This window comes from Sciurus carolinensis, chromosome X, assembly GCF_902686445.1.
Source record: "Sciurus carolinensis chromosome X, mSciCar1.2, whole genome shotgun sequence".
Taxonomy (NCBI): domain Eukaryota; kingdom Metazoa; phylum Chordata; class Mammalia; order Rodentia; family Sciuridae; genus Sciurus; species Sciurus carolinensis.
Genome location: NC_062232.1, coordinates 104,692,857 through 104,720,548, shown reverse-complemented (window position 1 = coordinate 104,720,548; position 27,692 = coordinate 104,692,857). Strand labels below are relative to the sequence as shown.

The following is a 27,692-nucleotide window of genomic DNA, read 5'->3' as shown; positions in this document are numbered from 1 at the left end:
TTTTCTATTAAAATGTTTTAAATTATGAGTGAATGCTGATTTTTGTTAAATGTTACTTCTGAATGTATTCAAATCACATATTTTTGTTTTTATTATTTGGTTAACTAGGTTAATTATTTGGTTATTTTTTTCTGATGCTGACTCAGCCTTTCATTTCCTGGATAAACTCAACTTAGCCATAATATTTATATTTTTTACACACTTATAGATTTGGTTCACTATTTCTTTGAAGGATTTTTTTTGCATAAAATTAATCTGTAATTTTCGTTTCTCAAATTGTCCTTGTCAGGTTTTTGTATGATGTTTATATAAGACTCAGTAAATGGATAGTTTTCCCTTTTATTTTAGTCTCTAAAACAGTTTATATAGACAGGGGATTATTCCTTGTAAGTCTGATAAATTTTGCATTAAATATTGTCTGAGCCTTTTGTGTCTGAGAGTGGGAGATCTTTATTTCAATTTCAATTCATCTTATGATTATTTTTTATCTTAATTTCTTAATTTTTTTCCTAGAATATTTGATAATTTATGGTTTTCTTTTTCAATTTTTTTTTTTTGGTACTGGGGATTGAACTCATGAGTGCTTTACCACTGAGTTAGACTGCCTCATCCCTTTTTAATATATTTTGAGGCCAGTCTCACTAAGTTACTGTGGCTAGCCTTGAATTTGCAATCCTCCTGCCTCAACCTCTGAGTAGCTGGAATTAAAGGCATGTGCTGCCATGCCCAGCTAGTTTATATTTCTCTAAAAATTAATGTATTTTTGTAATTTTTCAAATATATTTGCATGAAGTTGTTTATAGCCTTATTTGATGGTTTTTAAATATCTTATTTAATTTTTAAAAATCTTCTATTTTGCCTTGTCTCCCTATTTATTCATCAGTTTTGCCAGAGGATTGTTTATTTTATACATTTTTAATAAACCAGGTTTTGGTTTTATTGTTAGCTTTCCATGCTTATTTTTTTTTTCTATTTTACTAGTTGTTATATTTATTTTTGTTTTCCTTTTCATCTCTTTTGGTTTAGTCTAAGGTTATTTTTCCAATTTCTTGAAATAAATATTTAATTTACTTATTTTTCCATCCTTCTTATTAGTTAATGAAGGCATTTCATTCTATATATTTTCCTCAATTTATATTTAGTTATATCCTATAAATTTTGACATATACTACTTTTGCTGTCCTTAAGTTCTAAATATATATTTAAAACACATGTGAATTCATTGTTATCTCTTTAGGTATTTAGCAGTGCTTTTAAATCCTTGTAGGGTTTGGAGACTGTAATTTTAGTGTTGATTTCTTAGCGTTCATAATTGTGTTTTAGGGCTCTCACCAATCCTGACTCTGAGTGGGTGTGATCTAGAGTGTAAGCCTGTACCTACAGTTCTTTTCTCCCTAGCACAACAGTTTCTTTTACATCTATGGCCCTGTTCAGGAGGCTCAATATCAGGGCTTTTTGTTTTTCACCCGGCCTGCCTCTGAGGACTTTTGTTATGGACATCCCTCTGAAACTGAAGTCTTGGGTAACACTGCATGCTTCTGGACTCAGAGCCCAGCACGACATTTGATTCAGAAATTGCTTTGTAGTTTCTCTTCTTTTCCTGGTTCAAGAAGATGTTAATCTTGTTTTTGAACCCAACTATATTTTGCTGCTTTTCTCTTTTTATCATTTCTACATATTTGAGTGGAAAGATGAGTCATTTTGAATTTAAGTATATTTCATAGTTTTAAAACATTAACTCCTCTGTAAAGATGAGTAACTGAAATATCACCCTCACTTCCCACTCTCTTCCACCCCTCCCAAGAAAACAACTCTATGCGTACTTATATGGTCTCAATTAATCTTTTGTTTTGACTAAACACCTTTCTTCATGCAATATTGAAAATTGCTTTTTGCTTCAGTAGTCATGCAGCACAATATTTATTCACAGGAATATTTCCTTTGTTTTTGGAGCCTCCAAAAATGATTATTCCCAAATGAAATTAATGCTTTTGCTTTCTGTCAAATTGTCTAGATAAAACACTTTTTAAAAAATTTCAGCTTTCAAGTGTAAAACTGAAGGTCACACTGCCTGTTGATAACTAGCTCACTCAAGGAACAGTGAATCATAAGGCTGAACAGAATTGATTGGAAATTGGCAGGCCGCTCTGCATTCTCAAGGCTTATCAGGAGTTTTAGTGAAAGCTAATCACTTCAGAGTAAAAACAGCTAAAACTGTAAAGATCCTCTTTGCATTTGGTAAAGCATATTGATAATAAGTAGATGGGAATAATAAAGCTAACAAATTGCTTTATGTGAAACATATTTTAATGGGTAATAAGATTCTAAGTCTTGGTTTAAGGGAGGCATTGAAGACTCGATCTTCTCTCCCACCATGCATAAGAAAGAATAGTGGTTGCAAGCTTTCTACTGTTTCACCCAGGAGCATTCTCTATATACCACTGACCCATCCAGAGAATTTTTTTAGATTCTTCAGTCCTTATTCATGAAGCACAAGCAAGTCATTAAAATTGTATGTGTGTCATCATCTATCATCATCCAACATTACTTTCCTAAAGCACTAGTTTCCCTTGTCTTCTCAAGAATCTTACCTAGCTAGTTGATGCAGAGCCATAAGAACTTTGCCAGTTCTTTAAAGTCAGCACATGTCTATGCCAAAAAGGTAGCCAAATAGTCCATTCCACAGCTTTTTACTTGTGTCTTTCCAAAGCTTAGTGGATGACCTTATTTTAATCCTGCATCTTGCATTTTCTTAACTCAATATGCAGTATATCCGATTTGCAATTAATCTACAATTGCAAATATGATTGCTGAACATAAGAAAAGAGAAATGGAAAAGGGTTATAAAAGAAAGTTGTATTTCTTGGGGATGCACATAGAACATATGCACAATTAAGGTATCCATAAGTTTCTCAAATATAAAATCATTTGTACTAGAACTCATACCTCAGAGGCATGGATGGTCTGTTTCAGTATGAGCTAACTTGCTCTAAATTAATTAGGCCCCTTGATGCTTGAGATGCTAAAGAAAAATTTTTAAATGAAATCTTGTAGTTATAGAAATATTTTAAAATAGTTCCTTATATATCATATTTGAGGTTGGAGCTTTTGGAGCACTAGGCTGTAAAATTTCTAAAAGCAAGAATCAAACTCTATTTATAGTAATAATTTTGCTACTGGACCCCCACATGATAATGCCACCCAAACCCCTGAGGAATGAATGTAAAATTAGACCACATATTTTATACATTTTGTCCTGTAAGTTTTCATGTTGCTTCTAGCCTAATTTTACTGAACCTTTAAGCACCTGCCTTTCTTTTTTTGTTTCTTCTGCTTTTATAAATGAACACTAGTTGAGGTAAATATATAGGACTAAAACCTGTGAGTTCAGGTTGTATTTTTTCCTGCAATTTTAGTTTCCTTGAAAAATTTATATGGATCTTCCAGCCAGTGAGTCTAAAGTCACTAAGATCTAAGGCAAGGCCATCTTTTTCATGGAGATTTGACCTATTGGGTTGAAGCACATATTAGCGCTTTAATGTTCAAGAGGACACTTGATGTTACACACAGGTTAACAACATTCATGTCTAGCCAAATAAGTATACAAGTATTTGCTGATTTAACAGATAATTATAAATTCTTTCATAACTGGATACACTTCCTCCACTTCTTCATGCCATATTTGTCAACACCAGATTAGGGGAAAAGGATAATAATTTCTGTCATCTCTTAGTGTCATGGACAATTTAGAGCAGGGTTTGGCAAACTGTGACCCTTAGCTAAATGCATCCTGCTGTATATTTTTGTATGGTTCATGAGCGTAGAATGGATTTTACCTTTTAAATGGTTTAAAGTCAGAAGAAATATAATAGTTTGTGACATGTGAAAATTATATGAAATTCCAATTTCAGTGCCCATAAAAACAGCTTCACTGAGACACAGCTATGTTCATTTGTTTATACATAGCTTTTGTGTCACAAAGGCCTAAAACATTTACTCTTGGGCTCTTTATAGAAAGAAATGTTTGCCAATCCCTGACTTACAGGATTGATGAAATGATTTTAATAAAGAAATGTACTAGGGGAAAAACAGTGTGACTATTTCATTTCTAAATCTATTGCTATTGTTTCTGAGCTATTTGCTTATAGGCCTTATAATAGTAACAGGTGCTAATGCACAAGAATAGAACAATAACTCCTACCATAATTATCCACATTCAAAGAAAACTGCAGGTATAGCTGCAGCCAGATGTTTAAAGAATGGGAACTGAAATGAAAACGCTAAAGTCTTTATGGGAAAAAATGTAGACCTAATCTAGGAATTGCATCTATGACCTGCTAAAAAACACAGCCAAAGGAATTATTTGTCTTTAATTCATGTGTGTAACCTCTGTTACAGATTTTTAATAGATAGTCTCCCAAAAATCTCAAGAAATTTTACAAGACCATAAAACAATTTCCTCTTCTGAGGCAAAAACAACATTAATTTCTTTAAAATTTACATAATATCAACCAGTTCAAGCAAAAGTTACATTTTATTTTTATTAACATTGAGTCATATAGAATATGTTGGCAATTTATTTATAATTATAATATAAAGCTTTAGGGAGATGTTTATATTCCTATGGTGGTAAGTATTATAGTCTTAAATCAGTGGTGGAGAAGGGAGAGGAGTTAAACATTAAAGTTAGAATAATGTAAGGAAAATGGAATAGATTTTTAGATCTCTATCCATATTTAGGGTTAAAAGCTTACAACATAGGTTATGTTAAAATAGCAAAAATGGAAGTGAAGTTTAACTAATGGACTTCATTTAACTAGCATAGACAATAAAACTATAAAACTATATATTTCACTCCCTGAATAGGATTACATTTTGGTAGTTATTTAGTTAATTTGATTCGTTGGTATTTGTACATTGGATCATTCAGAGTCCAAAGTGAAATGGTGATTTAAATGCAGCCCAATGACCTCTAAAGGAATAATCAATTCTTTACAATTCATCTGAAGAGTTAAGTTTTATCCTAGTTACTCACCTGGAGAATTAACTCAAATTTTCAAGCATTTGATGAGCAAAAAAATAAATAAACCTGGGACTTGCATTTAGAAAAACTCTCCAGGAAAAAAACTTTGGTAAAATATGTGCCCATTAACAACAGGCACGATGCCTGTTTTTTAAAAATAAAAAATAGAGTCAAATATATTGTCTTGTGACGATGCAGATCCATTCGCTTCTTTACTTAGTAATTATTTATGAAACCCTACTATGTACCAAACACTTTTTTGTGGTGCTGGGGATTGAACCCAGGACTTCACTCATGCTAGGCAAATGCTCTAACATTGAGCTACATCCCTTCCCACCTGTGTGAAGTACTTTTTTTAACATGAAAATATGAAAGTGGTGTTTCTTTAGAAGTCTATTACTCTCTGTTTGTTATTTTACTGTTATATACATACTATTAAATTCAAACCATTATGAATACAAAGGTGAACAAGTGAACAGGACAAATAGGTTTCCTCCTGTTTTGGAGTTTACTTTCTTTTCCTTTCTATTTTGTGGAAAGTTTATTTTTTCAATTTAATTTTTAAAATTTGTTTTCAACTGATACATAAAAACAAAATTGTATATATTAGTGGGGTACTATGTAATGTTTAAAACACATATACATTGTATAATGTATAAATCAAGGTTAAACTTTTTTCCTCAAACATTCATTATTTTGTTATGGTGAAAACTTTCAAAATCCTTTCTTTTAGCTTTTTGAAATGTATAGTACCTTGTTGTCATCTGTAGTCACTCTACAGTGCAATAGTACACCACAACTTATTTTTCCTATCTAATAGTAACTTAGTGCCCAGTTATCAACCTCTCCGCATTCTTCTCTCTCTGTTCCTCTCCCCAACCTATGGTAACCACCAGAGTACTTTCAAATTCTATGTGATAAACTGCAAATGAGTGACATCATGTGGTATTTGTCTTTCTGTGCCTGGTTTATTTTACTTAACATAATGATTTCCAGTTCCATCCATATTGCTGCAAATAACAGAATTTCATTTTTTAAGGCTGAATAGTAATCTATTGTGTATATGTACTACATTTTCTGTATCCATTCATATTCACATTGTTGTCAAAATTTATTACATTTCATCTTTTGGGAGCTCACATTCTCACAGGGGAGAAACAGACATTAGTTACCATTTAAAAATTAATTTCAGGTGGGGACACACACCATGTACTAGAATAAATTGTTGGAAGTACTCTAGTTAGTATGGACAACAGAAGGCCTTTCTGAGGTGCTAGCTTTGGGCTGATACCTGAATAATGGAAAGGAGCCCAACACAGGAATATCTTACAGAAGATTCATCCAAATATGTAAAATTAACCCCAACATGAGAAAGATTCATTCCAGAGACTATTTCATTGTGCTAGGCATCCGAATCCAACTTATGTTTTCAAATCAATACTAAGAAATACCTGTGAGGGACAATTATGACATGGATTTATTACTGTCATTATTTTGTTATATTATAATCAACATTTTAATTACCCAAATAAGTTAAAAGATGGTTGCACACATATCATTTCATTTGAAATTCTTGAGGTGGGGTTACTAATAGTAATAATTTCTCCAGTTTATGAAGAAGAAGGATAAGGGTTCAAGGAGACCAAGTAGTTTGCCCAAAACCACCTGGAGGAGTGCAATTGTGGAGACAGGACCTGGAAGCCCCACCTTCCATTCTAGATACCCAAACTGATCATTTTATTACATCATTCTATCTAAGTTCACACCTGTAATTATGAATCTGAATGCTAATTAATATCCACAGAAAACAACATATTTCTGACCAATAAATTATTGTTTAATATCTGCTGCTTTAGGAGAAGTAATCAGAATAGAATTTTTAGTCTGAATCTTCATGATGGCTTATGATCAAAATAAAGGATGTAACTGACTTTATATAGTATCACATGTTCATCCATGTTAATTTTTGTGATCTCTTTTCAAAGGAACTCAAATTTGTAAATGTCAACATCGTTATCTGTTTATTTATGCTGGCCATTGACCACAGATTTGTGTGTGCTAAGCACTGAGCTACTTCCCCAGTCTCTTGATTGGTTTGTTTTAGAAGGAGAATTATCGCTTGAACATGAAATTTGTCACAGTGTGAAATTGTCATTAAGTAGTGATTTGTTTGTTTGTTGTTTGGTTTTGAGCTGCCCTAGCACTAATGCTAAAATGCCCACCTGAATTGGCTTGGGCTTGTGGGGTATTCATTGACTTTATGTCCATAGTAAAGTAGTGCACAACATCTAATGTGCAAAACACACTTGGCTATGGTTGACAGGATTTTCATTTTCTATACACAGATGTAAAGCGTTTTCAACATAGCACAAGCCTCAGCATAACAAAGTCAGCAACTTATGAGACACGCACAACTCTGCTTACCTTTCATTTGTCAAAAGTTGATGAGAAACATCTATATTGTTTGTTCAATCTGTTAATTGTATTTTTTCATCCAAGCTAAACCGAGAAGCTAAGATCTGTCCACTCTTATTAGTCTTTAACGATGTGTTTGTCAATACTGCCTTTAAAATGCTTTACATGTGACCTATAATTCAAATAATTCTTTATAAAACAGTATTCAAAAGGTTATCTACTCTTTAACATTACTTTTGTGTCACACTAGAAACATAGGATAGAAATTCAAAGACTCCTATTTCACAATCATTAAGGTTTGTAATTTAATTTTAAATGGGTTAATATTCACTTTGAGGAAGGAGTTAGGAAATTTACCATCAAAAATAGTATGCTTAGCTGTGCACCTGTCATCGCAGCAGCTCTGGAGGCTGAGGCAGGAGATTGCAAGTTCAAAGCCAACCTCACCAATTTAGCTAGACCTTCAAGTAACTTAGTGAGACCCTGTTACTAAATAAAACATAAAAATGGCTGGGAATGTGCCTCAGTGGGTAAGTGCCCCTGGGTTCAATCCTTGGTACTAAGGGGAATAAAAAGCATGTTTTTAATTAATTTGTAAATTATTCAAACTTTTACCAAGAATTTGGGGAAGTTTGCATAAATAACAGTGAGTTTGAGAGATGTTCTCTTCAAATAGGACCTCAAAATTGTTTTCAAAATAGTTTACTGTTGTGAATTTTTAAAAATAATTCAACATGAATAATATGCATAAAATAAAAATGGAAGCAATCATCCTTTTGATGTGAGTTTGGCATTGTAATGAGAAACTGAACAAATGCTCTGGAGCCAAAGTAATTCCTGGTAAAGCTTAACCTCTGAGTTCTGTGAACTTGTTTCAGGATCATTAAAGTTACCTTGAAATGATCAAATTCATTTTCCTAGTAATGGTCATAATTTGAGTGTCTAGCACGATTCATTGCTTTGATTCATTCTGGCTATGACTTAAGTATAGAAAACAGATATCCTGATATTTAAATTATCTCTCTTTTCATAGTATAAAGCAAAACTTTGAGTTTTCTCCTGATTATTTTAAAGTCAACATGTGTTAAACTTGATCCCCACTTTTAAAACCAGGGTGATGCTGGTATTCACAAAAGCCTGCCCTTTTCCGTTTCTTCTAGCCACTGTCAAACAATATGAATCCTAAAAGATTTGTGGAACTCCTCTTAAAGCTTAAGTGCACACACACACACACACACACACACACACAAAACCCCAAATTATAGAATGTTCAAACTAGAAGGGTAATGAACTCTGAGCTTTTTGAGAGAAGTAGCTCAAATGCTTTGCTCTGGATCTAGTCTATAATAGGTGCTCAATAAAGAGTTTATAAGGAAGTTGCTAGTTTAACTTAATTTTACTGTTTTTGTTTTGAACTTGAGGCCTGAAGTGAAATGATTTTACATGGTCACAAAACAAGTTAATGGTAGAAGAGGAATAAGAACTCTGGTATCTTACATACTAATTAATTCATTGCTGTTTCCTCAATAGGACCATGTTTCTTCTAATTTATTGATCTTGCTTCTTCAATTCTAATTTGAAGAGACTTGAGTTGAGCAGGTGAAAGGCTATGAAGACTTTATCCCAACATAAGGCTGTGCTCTCAAAACAAACAAAATACAGATATTATATCAAAGCATATACATCTACCTTTGGGATGAATAATTATTCTTCCCAAAAACAGATCTGTGTTTATTTTCTCTCCATACTGTAGATTGAATCTTAGCACTAACAACTGAAACTAATGACAACTAAAGGTTGTCACACAACCTTTTCTCATTAAAGAGCTATTGGGAAACATTGGGAGTATTATCAAGCTGAGTTGCTTGCTCTGATATTTTTACTTATCTGCTGCTGTGACACACTGCATAATCCTTCAGGAAGTGTTATCTCATTGATGTGCTAAGGGTAATAAGGTTTCACTAAGCTTTGCCAGATATAATGCAAGATGCCCAGTTAAATTTTAACTTCTGAAAAACTAATTTTTTCAGTATAAGTATGTCCCAAGTGGGATTTATTTGCTAAAACTGGCAGCCCAAGATAATCTATCCTGCAGAAACGCCCCAGGATGTCTTGGTTTGCTTTCTGACAGCCTGCCCTTCATTGCTTGGATTTAGTAGTTGTGAATTATTTGCTCACCACCTTCTCCATTGTGTTAGTGAATCTGCTGAGCATTGTTGTGGGCCAGTTGCTAATGCTGTCAATTTACATGACTTGTTAACAGATTAGTGATCCAGGCATAACAGAAACCCTTTCCTAGAGCCATTTGGGAGCTGGGGCTAAGTCTTTCACACTGTTTTTCAGCCTATTCAAACACATATCTCCTTTTGATAAACATAAAAACTTATGTCCCTGAACTCCATTGAGAGCGTTATTTTCTGTAGCTTCTTTATGAAAATATTTTATCTTTTCCATTTTACAAATATAAAATTATATTATGATAGTAAGCATGCTTTTCTAAGCCATACTCCATATAACACTACTCTAGAGATTTTGAAATCTACCCCTATAGAACAAGGTCCCTGGTTGAGAATCAGCAGTCTATGAGATATCAAAACAAATTAGTGAAAAGTATTCAATCAAGCTACCCATTTAAAAATATCTAAATAATATTTTTTCTAACTCAGTATTTCTCAAAGTATCACATCAAAACTGGCTAAATAATTATTTTAAGGTGTATTCAAAAATACTGGCTTTCTCTTATGTTGTAGTGATAAAAATGTTTTAGTTTTTATATCACTGGTCCACATAAAAATTAAACAATGGTCTTCCCTTAAAAATTCTATTAACTTTCCTCCTAAATTGGTCAACTGTTTGGGTCTTCTGTAGGTAAGCAGATTGTGCCTTTAAGCTAACAGGCCACATACAAATATGAAAAAAAAATTTTGTTGTCCACCCTTGTAACATTATAATATCATGCATTTTTGTTGTTCTTTTTAGTTATACTTGGCAGTAGAGTATATTTTGACATATTTATACAAACATGAATGTGGAGATTCACTGTGGTGTATTGCATTTGTTTTTATTTACCCTTTCAACATGGAGATACATTTATCTTAGTCCCATTTTGCAGATTAATGTGATAAAACTCAGAGTGAAGAGATGCCTGATTGTGCTAATGAGGATCAGATTATAATCTTAGTCTAAGCCACAGGTTGTTTTAATTTCCGTTGAATTTCTTTTAAAGCCTATATTATTGTACATTTCTGTCAGTCAAGTATCTATTGATAGATGAACTATAGATTTAATGGCATAAGTTTTTTTTTGTGAGAAGATGAATATCAAGCAATTATAACCCTAGGAGAGAAGCTTAGATATATGTGTCAATTCTCCTTTATAGATATTTGTTTCATTTTCACACAAATGATAGGTTTAGTATCAGGCAAAGAAATATTTAACAAAACTGTTTTGTACTATATTATTCACTTATGGATTAAGCTTGCTGAGCTGTTGTAGCAGGCCAGGGTTCACACACTTAATCTGGTTAGGCTGTTGCCTGCCGATTAACTAGGATTTATTGATTTTTTTTTTTCAACTTGGAGAATAGAATGACTCAGAAATCTTTACTCTCTGATTTAATCAACCTAAAATAAATACCAAACTTAAAGTGATTTCTGAGTTTATCACATAATATCACTCAAGTGGGGACTATCATTTATCATTGTGGCATATCCAGGCCCCCTAAATGAAAGAAAACAAATTACTGAGTAAAATTTTTCAGTTGAAAAATAAGAAAACATCATTTTACTATTTAATTAAATACTCAATATTAGTACTGTATGTTAACAAAAAGCAGAAACAAAGAACCACGATCTTTCCTGGTTAGTGTAATATAAATTATATTTAAGGTTATTGCAGACTAAAGTATTAAGTTCTGATTATTATTAAAATTAAATACTAAGATATTTATCAGGCTCACTTTAAAATGCATAGTCTGTCTTGAAACAAAATTTCTGCAGCAATGAAATTTAGATAAAATGTCAAAAATCCTAACCTAAAGCAATCATTTTGTAGTTAATCTTCATTTATGATTGCCCATTCCCATTTGCCTAGACATCTTGATTTTTGAGAGTTTAGTCTTCTGTTTATCCTCATAGAACATTCAAAGGGTTATGTTACAAACGGCTTTAGAAATGAGGTCCATTAGACACAGGAAGAATAAGTAACTTCACAAAAGACCTTTATAAAGCTTTTTTCCTCAGTCAGCACTAGATAGAACTGTAGATATTGGATGTGTTTTGTGGCAATATTCCTTAAACAATAAAACCAACCAACACACACACACACACACACACACACACACACACACACACACACACCAGCCGCAACAGTAATCAACATGTATATAGGAAACCCTGAATGGTGGTGCACGCCTATAATTCCAACAGCTCGGAGACTGAGGGGGAGGCACGAGAATTGATGCTAGCCTCAGCAAATTAGGGAGACCCTCAGCAATTTAGTAAGATCCTGTCTCAAAAAAAAAAAAAAAAAAAAAGTGGCTGGGGATGTGGCTTAGTGGTTAAGCATTCCTGAGTTAAATCCACAGTTAAAAAAAAAAAAGCCATAAGGAGTCTTAGAGATTTCCAGTGCATGTAAATTTATTAGAATTAGAGTCTCTCTAAAAAAAGTTCCTTAACAAAGAAACTCGTTCATTTCCTAGGATTTCCTGATTTAACCATAGAACCCTTTGTGGGAATGTATATACCTATTAGCATCCCAAGGAACAAATATTATGTGGAATCCACTTTGACTAATGCTGGTCCTTCAATATTCCATTAGACTGAATTCTGAAGGTCAACTTAGTTTTTCCGGAAGAGCATAGAGCTAAGAGTAAGCACAAAAGGGCGTGAAGCAGACCTCAACGGATTCAGAGAAGTTTTTATTCCTTCGCGGACTCAGGCGGGCACCATTGGGGCTCATTTTCCAGATGCAAACGTGGCCATCAATTACGGAGGGGATTTTGGTTTTATAGGGTCCGATGAGAATGATGTAATTGTGTAAGTGCAGTTTTGACCATCAGGGGCTAGTTGTACAGGTTAGAACTTTAGTTTAGGAGGTAGTTGTAAAAAGGTTGAAACTCCTTGTCTTTAGAGATAAGAGTCCAGACCCCTGAGGGATGAATACACAAATATTGCCCATTGGTATTTGCTGTGCCTCCATTTAGGACTAATTAGGCATGGGGGAAGGTCAAGGTTTAGGGTCCAGAGTTCAGTATCCGCCCCTTCCCCCCAGGACTGCTGATAGGTTAATCTTTTGTTAGTTTCCCCTCCCTATCCAGAGCAGCACCTCTCTCCATTTTTCTTTGGAGGCTATCTTGCAGGAGTATTATTTTCCATAACCCTTCACTAAGAAGCAGAAGATTTTCACTTTCATATTACTAATATCTAGCACAATGTTAGGAATAGAAAAGGCACGTATTTGGTAAGTAAATAAATTAGTGATGAGAATAAATTAGAGATGGTTCTCTCACTAACTTGATTTAGTATCTTGAGCTAGTTTTTTGAATGTTGTGTTTGATTCTTGAATTTCCTTATCTTAAAAAGGTAAAGTCACTTTCCCTAATTATTTAATAGGTGGTGAGAAAATAATAGAAATGAAAATATTTTGAAAGTAAAAATAATTTAAAATGTTTTGCCTCTTTCACATACAGAAATATTTGGGGAAGAAATATCTAGGAGTTATTTTAAAATACATCAGCTAGGTCTGAGGTTATGGCTTAGTGGTGGAGCACTTGCCTAGTATGTGTGAGACACTGGGTTCACATCCTCATCACCACATAAAAAATAAATAAAACAAAGTTTAAAAAAATACATCAGCTAAAATAAATGAAGCAGGGTTGGGTTGTAGCTCAGTTGTACAGCACTTACCTAGCCCATGTGAGGCACTGGGTACGATCCTCAGCACCACATAAAGAAATAAAATAAAGATAGTCTGTCCATTTACAACTAAAAAAAATGAAGCAACTAAGCAAAATACTAATATTAATAATTATTCAATTTAGGTGATAGGCATGTGTTGATTATTCTGTTATCTCCATTTTATGTGTGTTTGAAATTTTTCAGAAAAGCTAAAGTTCAAAAATATACTCTGCATATAAAACTACAATTACTAATTCAGACATGTTTTCAATTGAATTCATAAAACAGTACATAGGATTGCAAAGAAGCATGATTATTTTGTCATCTTGTCTTCCCTCTAACTAAAGGCAGACATTCGTTGAACTGTAATGTCTGATTATGGTGGTCAAACCATAATTTTCCTCTGTATAAAACCAGCTGGCTGAAATGAGATTTGAACTTAAATCCTAAGGCTCATTATGACCATGCTCTAGCACAGTAATTCTCAAAGTATGTTCCATGGACCAAAAAAAAAGAATATTCCTGGGAACTTGCTCAGAATACCAATCTACAGGCATTATTCCACACATCCTGAATCAGAAAGCCTAGAAGTGAGGGTCAATGATCTGCATTTTAACAAATCCCCAAAACAATTTTGATTTTTGCTGAGCATTGAAAATCTCTGTTCTAACCCATTATGTTGATCTACAATACAAGGTTGAATTGTAATATGAAAACATTCTATTTCTATCATTAGCATTGTGTTGTCATACATGGTGTCAATTCTTTCTTAACTTTGTAATAGAAGACAGTCAACAGGGATTCTTTCATTGGTTAACTTAACCTGCTTCTTTTCCATCCTTTGAGCATTGTTTGAGTCCATTAAGTTAGGACTTGAGAATGCATGTTCTGTTTTAATGACCTGGGTGGTTGATGCAGGCCACAATGGCCCCTTCCACAAGGTATACTTACTGAATGGAATGAAAACTTTTCATTGTGAAGGAATGTTTAGACTCAACATTGTGGTTGTTTTTGATGGCTTATTATCTTGGTTTTGTGACAAGGATATTCTCTAGTGGTGTTTGCTTATCTGTGGATGGTGGATGACAGCCTATCTCTATGCCTACAGCATGTATAAGAGTACACAAGTTATTGAATCAGAGTTTGGCTTGGTTGTCAGTTAACCAGGAGCTGATCACTAACATGGAAAGTTCCCTTTCAGTTTTGGAAAAAAGCAAAAGGAATCCATAGCCATCAGATTGAGGTTTCCACAAGTCATAAAGCAGCTCACAAACTCTTTCCCCTTAAGCCTTTGATAGAGATGGCTAACATTTCTTTAAAATAATATTATTGATGTAAATTCTTCAAAAGAATTTATTGTTTTATGCTCCACTATTAAATTATTGGATTAAAGACAAAAACAGTTATTTCTATATGGGTAGAAGTTGATGAAGAAATGAAAATTGGGGAACCCTTTTCTAATTGAATATTTGGTATTATGTATGTATTCTAAATTCAAAGTAATATAACCCTCTATTCTTACATTTTTTAAATGAAGAGAGGAATTGTGATAATTGTATTTCATTTTTTGTGCTGCCACTTGACAGAATTTCTTCCCTAAATCTTCATGGAAATGTGGAATCAGGCATAACAGCACAGGTTAATTTTCTTAACCCTTTTTCCTACCTCTGTTGTCTCACCAAAAAATGGCAAAAGAGTCTGGTTCTGTAGAGACCATGGCTATTTATAATCTGGACAGCTGTACTGTGAGATTCACTGGCACTGTCCTGCTGGCAAATCAAGGACACATTCTAAGCATTGTATGTTGAATCAGTATAGTAGTAGGTTTTTCAACATTTCCTTTCCTGCCTACGTTTAGTTTACTTACTATGTACTAAATTAAGGACTAAAAATTGTAAATTCAACTAACAAATCTCTTGAGAAAGTTGAGAGTTAAGGCAAATTATAAAGAAGTGAGAAATAAAAACCAGAGAACCCTTTGTGAAGGCAGGACCCATTCCTGAGTATCTGGCAGTTGCTACAAAAAATTCTAGTGAGGAAGAAAAGCTAAAGAAGCAAGTCTTATGAAGTGGTCCATTTTCTTCTTTTGCTTTATTTTCACCTAAATCTATATGAAACAATTTAACTGAAACCCATCTGTCAAGAGCTTGATTTTATGTGTCAAATATGCATCAGTGAATGTTGAAGCTATTTTGATTTGGGGACTTTGAACAGGAAACTGGGCAGTCAGTCTAAGAGAGGTTAAATGTAAGTTTGTGATGAATAAGGATAATTTTGGGGTACCAAGATACCTTTGAGTTTCTAGTGAAGCAGGAAATGACTGCAGATAAAACTCAGAGGTAGAGAAAATGATATAGAGGACAACTCTGATCAAGGGTCTTTATGTATAAAATGAAAGGACTCTTCTGTTGGCCATAGATGTGACTCACTTACAGTATTTTTAAAATTACCACATTCAGACCTTGATTAAATAGTTATGGATAATTTTGCTCTTTAGAGGAGACATATTATATAGCAATTATAATATAAAGTAATAGATATAGTGATAGTGCCAGCACATGGTGTTGTAAGAGCCAAGTTGAAAAGCTCTATATAATTGAAGCCCTAATTTATTCATTAAACTACCATTTACTGTACACCTTCTGTGTTCATTAGGTGTACTATGTACACTAGATGCAGATAATACAGTGGTGAATAAAAAAAATATGACCCCTGCCTCCCTGAGGCTTACTGTCTGGGAGGAAGTAAGTTAAATAGCTATACTTCCTAGTTCTAATCAATTTAGTCATTTCATGACAAGAAGCAGGGTCTCATTTTTTGACCTGAGTTGTTGGTCGTGTGTGTGTGTGTGTGTGTGTGTGTGTGTGTGTGTGTGTGTTTGTGTAGTGATATATACAGCCTACTTAGGATGAGTAATACTAACTTCTCTAACAAATAACCCTGGCATCACAGTGGCTACACACAATTAAAATTCATATTCCAAAGAGAACCGGTGGCAGTGTGGTTAGGGGTTGAGGGATTTTTCTCTCTGCACCTGTTCCTCTCATTTTGGCACATAGCCTTTTCCTCACCTTCATTGTTATGTATTATTTTAAGGACATATTTTATCTCCACTATTAGGTTTCTACCCTAATTTAGATTCTTAGACATCTTTGTTTTTCTAATGCCTAACATATATCCATTGAAGATAATTTTATAAATGTTTATGGATTATTAAATCAAATAATGGAACAGTTTCAAAGCAAGTTGATTTAAATGGTTAAAGCAAGTTATATCACTCCATTTTTTATTACTCTAATGAAGTACCTAAAGATAGCCAACTTTATAAAGAACAGAGGTTTATTAATCCATAGTTATGGAGGTTCCAGGTCGTGGTGCCAAAATTAGCTTGATTCTGGTGAGGGCCTCTTGCTGAACTGTTATCATAACAGCAAGAGTATGAAGGAGAAACCACATTGCCAGACATGAATTCATAGTGAAGGAGAGGGAACATTTTTGTGACCTCCAACTGGACCCCAGGTGTTTCAACAGGTTCCACCACCTTTCAACAGCATTGCACTGGTAACCAAGCTCCAAAAATATAAATCCTTGGGGGAAACATTCAAACCATACCCATACCATAGCATAAGGTAAAGAACTTAATGATTATTTAATCTCAACCATCTCATTTCACAGATGAGGAAAGTGAGATCCAGAAAATAGTCCTAAAGATGATTATTTATCTCAGTAGGTCTCACTTGACTTAAGTCAGTCAACTGGAAGGCTATCTCATATGAAAATGGTATTGTGGGACCTGGGGTGATAACAGATAATTAACTATGGTTTGGCCTAGTTTCTATTTATCTTACAAAGTGGAATACAAGGGTGTTTTAGCTAGTCCACTGTATTCACTGTGGTACCTGGACTCCCTCATCCCATAAATTTATCTGTAAAAGGATCATTTCAATAATATGTAGCAAAATTTGAAAAGAATTGAAGTTAGATAAAAAAATAAATAAAAGTAAAACCTAAAAAAAAGTCACTCATGTACTTATGGGATGTCTGAAGTACAGGCTTTTAGTATATAGGGTAAACCTTTGGCAGGCTTGTTATGAGAAAACTCCCCTCTGGCATTTAATCAGGACACTAATTTGAATTGAAACAATTGGGAAGAAAAAAAGAAAGCTCCTTCAACTACAGTAAATTGAATTCCAGAGGAGTCAGTCTCTGGTTGTGATTGGAAGCCTCTGGAGGTCTCAAAAATGACAAAATGGAGCCTCCATTTTATGGAGAAATCAGAAGAAGATGAATTTGGTAAGGGTTTTATTTTGGAAGAAATCTATCTGTCAAGTGGCTGGGCTTACTGACCAGCAAAAAGCCATTTGGTTGCAACCAGTCTAACATATGCATAATCGTCTCTCATTTTATGTGAAAAACTAGATTCACACAGAGTTTAGAATTTTCCCTGCAGTTTAGCACTCAGTGAAAAGAAGAGACCATTTTACTGTTAAGGCAAGCATCTTCTGTTCATGCCAGAATGTAACTTGAGGTACATTAAGGTGTCTCCTCTCATATTTGTAACATGTGCATTTTGGAAATATGATGCTTTTAAAGGAATTCTGGGAATATAAATCCCACAAAACAACCTAACCTTCCTTTGTTCATTGATTAGTTTTTTGTCTTGACACAAATAAAAAGATGGCCCCACTGTTCAGGGATTTCTATTATTCTTAGCCATAAGTTTCTGGTGAACTTTGAAGTTTCAACACTTCCTTGCTCTAGGTTAGATAGTATTTTCAATTATTAAAACCATAATCTTGAAGACAAGCATAATTTTTGTAGCTTACTTGTAAATTTGTAATTTTAATGATTTAGTTTATGCTGAACATGAATAATAAACTATCACCTATTAAACCTGGAGAGCACCAGAAGTTACTAATAAGATTTACAGTGCACTGCAAGAATAGGATTCACAGTTATCTTGAATTTTATAAATTTGCAGTAGAGTAATGCAAACAAGTATTTACTTTAATTAAGAAAATAGCAAGGATTTTTGTAGAGAACTATTTTACATTGAAAATAATTCTCTAATAACCAGAAAGTTCATACTTGGTCAAAAGACTTCTTAACATTTACTGAGTTCTACCAGAAAATCTGTTCATCCATTTGAGAGAAAATAAGGCATTTCTAAAAGCTTATCTACACACTGCTGATGGCCCTTTTCAGTTCTTGCCAGCTGGCCCTGTCTTTAAAGCAAGGTCAGTAGGAGGGCCTTTACTCAAGGGAGAGAGAATTTGAAGTATCCATGTTACTTTTCTTTTCTTTTCTTAAATTGCCTTTGTAGAGCAAGACATTTATTAGTGGGCCTTGACAGATCCTTGAGACTTACAAAATCACTGGTGAAGGGATAATAGGATAACTTAAGATCATGTTCAACTCCTCAGCTAGAATTCATTCAGTAACACCTCCTCCTGTAATCTGGACCCACCATTCTATCTATGCTAGTCTCTTACTGCTTTGCCATATTGACATCTGCTTTGGTTTATGCTTGCTTTAAAAATTGGTTTTGCTTGGTGTGGTGGCACTCACCTGTAATTCCAGCAGCTTGCCAGGCTGAGGCAGGAAGATACAAGTTCAAAGCCAGCTTCAGCAATTTAGGGAGGCCCTAAGCAACTTAAGTGAGGCCCTGTCACACAATACAAAATATAAAGGGCTGGGGATGTAACTCAGTGTTAAGCACCCCTGGGTTCAATCCCTGGTACCAGAAAAAAAATTAGTTTTAGATAGAAGAGAAACCCATAGAGTAAAGGAACGTGATCTAAAGGGAGATTGTAAGAGAGGGTAGAGAAAGTACTGGAGCAAGAAATCTACCCAATTATATTATGTCCATGTACAAATATACAACAGTGAATCTCCCTTTTATATGTAATTATATTATACTAGTTAAAATAATGATATTTTTATATAATTATAGTATATTAATTAAAATAATAATTTTAACAATAATAATAGAAGGAGATCAGTAGAGTAGAACAAGGGGATCAGGGAAAGGAAGGAGAGGAGGGAAAAGGAAGGTATTGGGAAATGAGATTGATCAACTTATGTTAAGTGCATGTGTAAATATGGCATAATGAATCCCACCCATATTATAATTATAATGCACCAATGAAAACATAAAAGTTTTAAAACTTGGTTTATTTCATTTGGATTAGAATAATTTTTCTAGTTTTATTAGCTAATCAAATCATATTCCTCTTCTGTACTTGGTAGGTATGGAAATTTAACTTGTTCTTCAAACCCAGTACATCTCTACTTTCTTGCATGAAACACTTGACAACTAATGTAGTCCTTGTTGATATCCACATATTTGAATACCCAGAGTACTTATAATATATCTGTGCTTGACTATCTCATGTAAGAGTATTATTCTCTAACAATTTTACATAAAGTCTGATTTAAAATGTATAACCTGTTAATTTTAATATAAACCACATTAATATTTTAATATGAACATTACTAGAACCAGAATTGATATTTAGGAAATTTTCTTCTAGGAAAGTTATTACCAATTTGGAAGATGTTGCAACTGCTCCAGAATTTTGGGGGGATACTTTCAAGAAGAATCTTATCTCATTTCTTCATGTCATGTCATATTCTTAGACCCAAATGAAATTATTTAGCTTGATTACTCACTTCATGTGATCAACTTGATTTCGACTTGATTTTTAGACATTTATAAAATTTGAATCCAATCTCAAAGAAGAGTTTCCACTAGCAAATAGTATAAGACTATGTTTCAGGTTTAGAACACAATTACTAAAGAAAAATTCCAGAAATGTTTGCATCAATCTAGTAAGTGCATGGTTCCCTAAGGTGACTACTTTAAAGAAGATAATCCCTGTTTAATTTTTTATGTTGTTAAAATAAACTCATGATTACTGTGTTCACAGGAGGCATAAATTAAAGCATATATCCAGGTCTTATTTTGCTTCAACTAGAAGGTAACCTCATGCCTCAAACAGGCATGTAACCTCAGAAAAGTTACCAAAGTTTTCTCTGTGCTTCATTTTCTCCATAAATCAAATAATTATAATAAAGCTTATCTCATCAGATACTATGTAGGCTAAGTGAGAATGCATGGAAAGCAGTTATACTGCTTTCTGGGTGAGTCCTGCTTGGCAGTAAGTACTCTCCCAGTAAATGCTATTGTTGTTAATGCTATCATTGGTTCTTTGGAAATATCTGTTTATGTCCATTATCTTTTCTCATTCTATGGTTAAATATCATATTTTGGACCCTGGTGTTACATTGCGATGACCACACAGAACACTCTTCTGAAATCCATCTTTATCTGTTTCTAAGCTTATTCCTTTTATGAAACTCTGTTAGTGGTTTCCTATTCAATTCAGTTATAACTACAAACCCCTTAAAACCAGTTTCAAGTCTGATATGCTATTATGCTCCTTGAAGTCAGGAACTAAACATCTTTATGGTATCAAGTATCATGTGCATTACATTAATAAGTAACAATAATACCATAATGAGCTATATCAAAAACTAGCAGCCATCTGAAAGTCAGGTGAAATCCTTGGAAATCCCATTTTTTTTCCTAAAATGAAGTTACTTTAAAACTACATGGTGAGTAGACATAATGCAATAATCATATGAAGCAGTTGGAAAACTTACCTCTTCTAAAATGAACATAGACAACTGATGCTTTTCATAAACAAACTCAGGGATCACTGCCTTGACCTTGTACATAGATGAAAATAATAGTTTCAGAGATGGAAGCTTTCTAGTGGTTTAAAAAATGGTCAGAAGTTGTTCTACTTGAACAACCTTACTATCCATGTTGAAAATGGGACAAGGGAACAATTACATCTAAAGAAGAAAAGTACAGGCCAGTTTACTTACAGGTCTCCTTTCTGTCTCCTGTTGGTGTCTGGAGCTTCTGCCTCACACCAGCACAAAATGTACCAGCAAATAAGAGACTCAGGCATTTGACTGAGCACACTGTCCATGTTCTTATCATTCACTTGACCTAAATTAATGGCCGTGTTCATGACCAGAGTGTACCAGTAATGTTAAAGCACATTCAACCGAAACTTTTCATCTCTGCAGAATAATGTTCCGTTCTAAGATTTCTCGTTACACAAAAATAATGAAACAACCAAATCACTATGTATATCTATGTTTGTTGATAACTTGATTTTTTAGTTTTAAAGTGAGATTAAAGAGGACCAGAATATAATATAGATTGAAATGTCCTGAGATACAACTTATTTGCTGCCGTTTGAATTTCATTTTATAGTTGAGCATCCAGTTGCCCTAACATGAAATTAAAAGACCCTCTTCCTTTAATTAATTATACATACCATATTCTGCACCATTATTCAGCTCAAGCACCTTGAAGAGTTGGAATTAACATTATCTAAGGCCATAGACAAATGGAGCTCTCAACTAAAGCTGTGCTTTGGAGGAGTTCTGGAATACTGTTGTAATTGCTATTGGCTCAAATTCGAACTCCTTAATCTAGCATTCAGTGGCTTCCATAATCTTGCCCTGATTTGCCTTATTGTTTCAAAAAATACCTTGTATATTCCTTGTACATGGTAGTTGCTTAATAAATCAGTTATATCTGTCTTTCTCCCTAACCTTCCCTATTGTGCTTTAATTAGACAGATGTCTCCACCCATTCTTGAAAGGCTACTGAAATTCCACTCTTTCTTCAAAAACCTTTCTCGAATATAGGCTCTCTGCACTCTCTTTATTAATTTCTTTGGGGCTTAGTACTAGACACTGTTGTTAGTTGATAAATATTTCACATGGGTAGATCTTCTCAACAAGAATATGATGACAAAGTGGGCATGGACTACATCCTGTTATAGACTTACGTATCCTCCAAAATGTCTGTCACAGGGCTAAGCTTCTAAACAACACATACTGATCTATGATCAGGAGATTGATTGGCCTACTGCATTTGAAATGGTTTATTTGATCAGTAGAGGAGAACAAAAATATTAGGGAGAGGCAGGAGGGGCAGGAAGGGGAAAGAGAATGATCAAATTATGTTATGTATAAATACAAATAAGGTATAATTAATCCCACTATTATGTATAATTATAATGCACCAATAAAAAAGTAAAAAAGCTACTATTTATTTGAAGAATATAGACATCTTGCCTACCAAGGGGGTTTCTGAGGATTTGGGAATGACTGATGAAATATGGGTTTGAATTTCATTTGAAAATCCAATTATATTATTCTGGAAGAATAAAAGTGTGTTTTGGGGGGGTCACCTTTTAGCTATAATGGAATCAGTAAATCCCCCATGATTTAACATGGAATCTGTTGGTAAGCAGCTGTTAGGATTCTAATCCTGAAATCCAGAAAATAAAATTGAATTTAAAACTGGAGTATCTATTTATAGCAGTGCTGTATTAGACACATGTTTTGGTATGAACTATTCTGAACACAACTACATCTGTAAGATAGATGCTAACATAGGATAACCTCAAGAAATTACGGATTTGTCTCATGAAAATATTTTCAGGGACTTAAGAGTGCAAAAACCTAGGTCAGAAAGTTAGTATGGAGAAGGATTAAAGAATTTGAACTATCATGTACCTATTAGATGATTATAGTACTTCAGGATTATAATTTGGATTTTCTAAGGAATAAACACAATTCTCAGATTTCACTATTAAAAGTCCACTTATTCATTTAAAATAAAAACCTTCTATAAGTAGCTTTTCCAGGAAAGCATTTCATAATTTTTCTTTATTATTCTACTTAGCTTTGAAAGCATAAAATGCACATATTTCAGCTTATTTTTCAAGGAAGAACAGTCTTCCATTTGCTTTTTCTATCTGAAAATAAGTAACAACATTCTGAGAAAGGATATTTGTAAAGTTTCTATAAAAACATTAAGTATTTTAAAGAAAAAAGAAATTCAGGAATCCCAGGTCAGCAAATTCAAAGTGTTAGGAATTTTTTTTTTCAAAAGGAAGTTAAATATGCTTGTGACAGCACTGCATGTTTTCCTTATGGTTAATTCTTAAAAATACTTCCCTTGAGAATTCACATATACACTACTTTGATGGTAATAACAACACTCTGTACTTGCCTTCTTTAAAGTATATGATTTATTGTTCTCATGGTGGGACTAAGTTGCTGATGCATTCATACACCTCCTTTTGGTGAAAAATGTTATGTATATGTGTAGCTGCTGGCAGAAGTTAGGGGGTTAGTTTGTAGCCAAGAAATAGAAAGAGCTAAATGCCCCAAACCTGTATGGTTGACCTAAATCGAATTGGTATTTTACCATGAAGATTCCTGAACTAGGACTCAGGAAACTTGAATTCTAGCTATGTGAACTTTTGGATATTCGTGTATTAATTTATTAGGTTACTATTTATTGAATTGAGGATAGACATTGGCTGAGTATTGGGGATATGGTCAAATTAAATATATAGGATCTCTACCCTGATACAACTTCCTGTACAGTGGTGAAGGTAAACATTATTAAAATAGTCACACATATGAAATATAACAATGCCCCTGTGATAAGCACATAGAAGGAAATATACAATGCCATATAAGAGCATATAAGAGAAGAATTTGACCAAGTCAAGAATGTCAGAATAGGATTCCTTGAGGAAATGATGATTAATGTCTGAAGATACAATTAAGCAAAGGGTGAGGGGAGAGCATTTTAGGTGGAGGGAAAACATGTACAAATGTCATGTGGTTTGAGGTTGCTTGATGAATTTAAGGGACTAAAAACAGGTCAGAGTGGTTAGAGGAGGAGGAGGGAGGAAGTAGGCCACACTAGATGAGGCTCAGGCCATGGGAGTATAGGACCTTCCAGATAATATTTAACAGTTTGCTATCTATCCTAAGATCAATGGGATGTCTTTGAAGAGTTTTATGCAAAGGTATGATGAGACCACATTTGTGTTTAAATAGATCACTCCAACAATGGTGTGAAGAACAAGTTAGAAAGTAGCCAGAGGAGAAGAAGCAGGGAGGTCACTCAGGAGACTGTGGCACATATCCAAGAGAGTGATGATGATAATAGCATGGACTAGGATGGTGGCAGAGGAGAGAGATGGAAAGATACAATAAAGATAATTTAAGATTGGAAGAACATAGGTTAACTAGACTGCGGGTGTTGAAGAGGGAAGGTACTTCAAAGATAACTTTTAGATTTTAGACTTAACTAGGTGGTTGGTATGTCATTCACTGAATTGAGGAACACTATAGAAGAAGCATGATTTTTGAGGGGGGCAGGATATTAAATAGAAGCCACTTAAATTTTTTCAGTTTTAGTCATTTTAACCTATTTGGGCCTCAAGTTTCCTAAGGATGATGAATCTCTCAGGACTCTTCTAGAACAGGGGTTGATGGACATTTTTCTACATCTTTGTGGAACTCCACTCGACTGTTGTAACTGGATTAAAGTATCAAACCTCAGTTAAAATAATCAGACCACGTCAACATAAACTTGCCAATTGACTTGACCAATTACAGGAAATAATCAATCAATTCAATGAAGAACTGATTGTGTCATGAATGAATGAATGAATGAATCTAAACAGTAAAATGAGTTGATACAATACACTTGAGTAGAAATAAATATCCACATTATCTGTATAATAAACCCTGTCACCATCTATTGGGTGACAACCAGGAGAGTATGGCTTATCCACCAATGCAAAAACTAAATAAAGCAGATCAGCGCTGTCATCCTGAAAAGAAGACAAAACTGGACACTTAGTCTCTCAGTAGAAGTTACTGTTATTGCTGATGTAACACCTGTTCCAGTCATGGATGTTGTTGCTGCCACTGTCTTGGGGCATCAGGTGTAAATATTTTGAAATAGCTCTGCAATGGAGACACTATATATATTTGTATGTGCACATTTAGGTAAATAATCTTATCTAATAAACATGATAATCTGCTTTATTAGTTTGATGTTTTAGATATTGGTTCAATTTATTAACCTTTTGTTGAAATGATGATTATTCTCAACTTTGTGGCATGTCTGTGTTTAATTTCCATTTGCCTTTGTCCTTGCCAACCAATATTTTTCAGACATAGCTTCCTCTCACTATTGATTGGTGCATACTTTGTCTGTGGCCACTGCCAATAAATGTTTCTGTTGGGGGAGGGTAGAAGCATCATATAATGTTCTCCCAAAGCTCAATATGTTTAAAATTTGAATAATACACCATTTTAGATGAAATGATTTTCTGCTCGTTAACATTAACAAGGATGATCAAGGGTTAACCATATCATGATTTATGTAATAGTTATGCAAAATGAAGCTTCTAAGTATATGGATTATGGCAATTGGGTGAATAATTGACTATCTCAGAAAAAGGTAAAAATTTTAATCCAACCATACCCATAATCCATTCTTATGAAATAGTAGTTCATTTCCATTCTCACAGCTTGTTATGAATGAATATACGAAAGCTAAGCCTAAAGCCAAAGATATTTTTCACAAAATTCTTTCAAATGGTGACAGGTAACTTGACATTTCTATGATTTATTTAATGAGATACCTTCTCTCCTATGCTATATTATTGTTATTTAATATTTATCAAACATTATAATCTAGGATGGGTGGAGGAGAGAAAAAGAGCTCGTCAAATTTTTGTTTACATGAGTTATGAGCAAAAATTTTAGTTGTAGCACTGAATCAAAGCCACCAGCCCTGCACATTATGCCTGGAACATGGCCAGCACTAGAGGAGCCCAAATTAAGAATGGTCAAAATTTGGGAACCAGGAACACAGAGAAGAGGTAAGCAGAGCATTACAAAGATAAAGGAAGGTTTTGGCAGTGCAGAATAGAAGGAAGTTTAGATATATGCATAATTACACTTAAGGAAGCCTAACAATGAATTAAAACCTAATAAGAAGGCTAAACATGCATAAAGGAAGGCCAGTAGCAGATACTTAAGTATTCTGGTAGTCAGTGAACTTCATATTGGCTCTATCAGGAGATGAAATAACTGAAAATTTGGAGTTAGATTTCTGTTCCTTAGAGGGATTGGAGTGAAGGCATTACTCTTGGATTTGGAAAGCTGTATTTTAGGCAAGGGAGTTAGAAAGCATTGAGGCAAGACTTGGTTCCTGGAACCGGGATCAACAATAGAGCTTAATTTTAAAGAAACAAGGCTGAAATATAAAAGTTCACAGAGTTAGAACAGTTCCAGCAACAAAGCTAATTTGATGTCAGACAGTTGAATCACTTAGAACTTTTTTATTTTTCCACTTGCCTAATGTGAGATTGATCCCAGATTCGGGGATGGGGTCACTGAACATAAATGTAGGGTCTAGTGACATTGTCTGCTTATATTAGAATATGAAGTCACAAAACTAAGGTTCCTATCATTATAAGCACAAATTCCTTTTATCTCCATCAATCATTTGACTGAAAATTGATAGAAACATAGTCATAAGAACTACTTTGTTAGATAAACTTCACTTGTCTCTCTCTCTCTCTCTCTCTCTCTCTCTCTCTCTCTCTCTCTCTCTCACACACACACACACACACACACACACACACACACACACCACTCACACCCTCACAAATATGAAGATCCACAAGGAGATAAGAGCTTACCTTAAATATACATATTCTTCCTTGTGGTTTGATGTATTCTTCCCCAACACTATGTCCCACAATGACTGGCAGATCCCTCTCCTGGCTACTCCTTTGTGAAGTAAAAGAGATGGCTGCTGCATGGTTGTTTGAGGGGAAATGTATTCTGGGTATTTCAGGGATGATGCAGAAGGAGTAGGAAGAATCGGTTCGTTCAGGGCTGATCCTATACAAGGTTCTCAAATAGGGTGGAATCTATCTTTACCTCTCTCTCATCTTACCTTTAAGTAACCTTCTTCCCAAGGCAGCTCTACCAGATTAAGGTATAATTCCTCTGTTCGACAGTAAAGCTCAAAATCTTGTGGCTTCAGTCTTTCCAGCCTTACCATGTCTTCCTTTTCTATATTGTCTTTTGACGTTAGGCAAACAAACCTACTCAGTATTCTGTGAAAAGTATCAACACATTCATACCACCCTGTTTTTTTTAATATTATTCCCACTGCCTGGAAACTCCCTTGTAGGGCTTCCATCATTGCCTCCTGAAATCATCCATTCTACAAAGCTACACCACAGCTCCTCCACTTACTGTGTGACTGTAAGTTACTTCACCTTCTTAGAACTTTGATTTCCTTATTATTCTTATAAAATGGAGATAAGTAATGCCTTCCTTGTGGGAATCATTGTGAGAATTGAATGTGATAACAAATGAAACTAAGAAAATACAGAAGTAGATCATAACCTTGACTTTTAAAAATTATATTCATC

At 34.1% G+C, this 27,692-nt stretch overlaps 1 protein-coding gene across 2 annotated transcripts in view; it reads left to right on the top strand.

Moving 5' to 3' along the window:
* The window catches only part of Tenm1 (teneurin transmembrane protein 1), a 741,978-nt gene that overhangs the window by 167,531 nt on the left and 546,755 nt on the right, over positions 1 to 27,692 (top strand). The window lies entirely within an intron of this gene.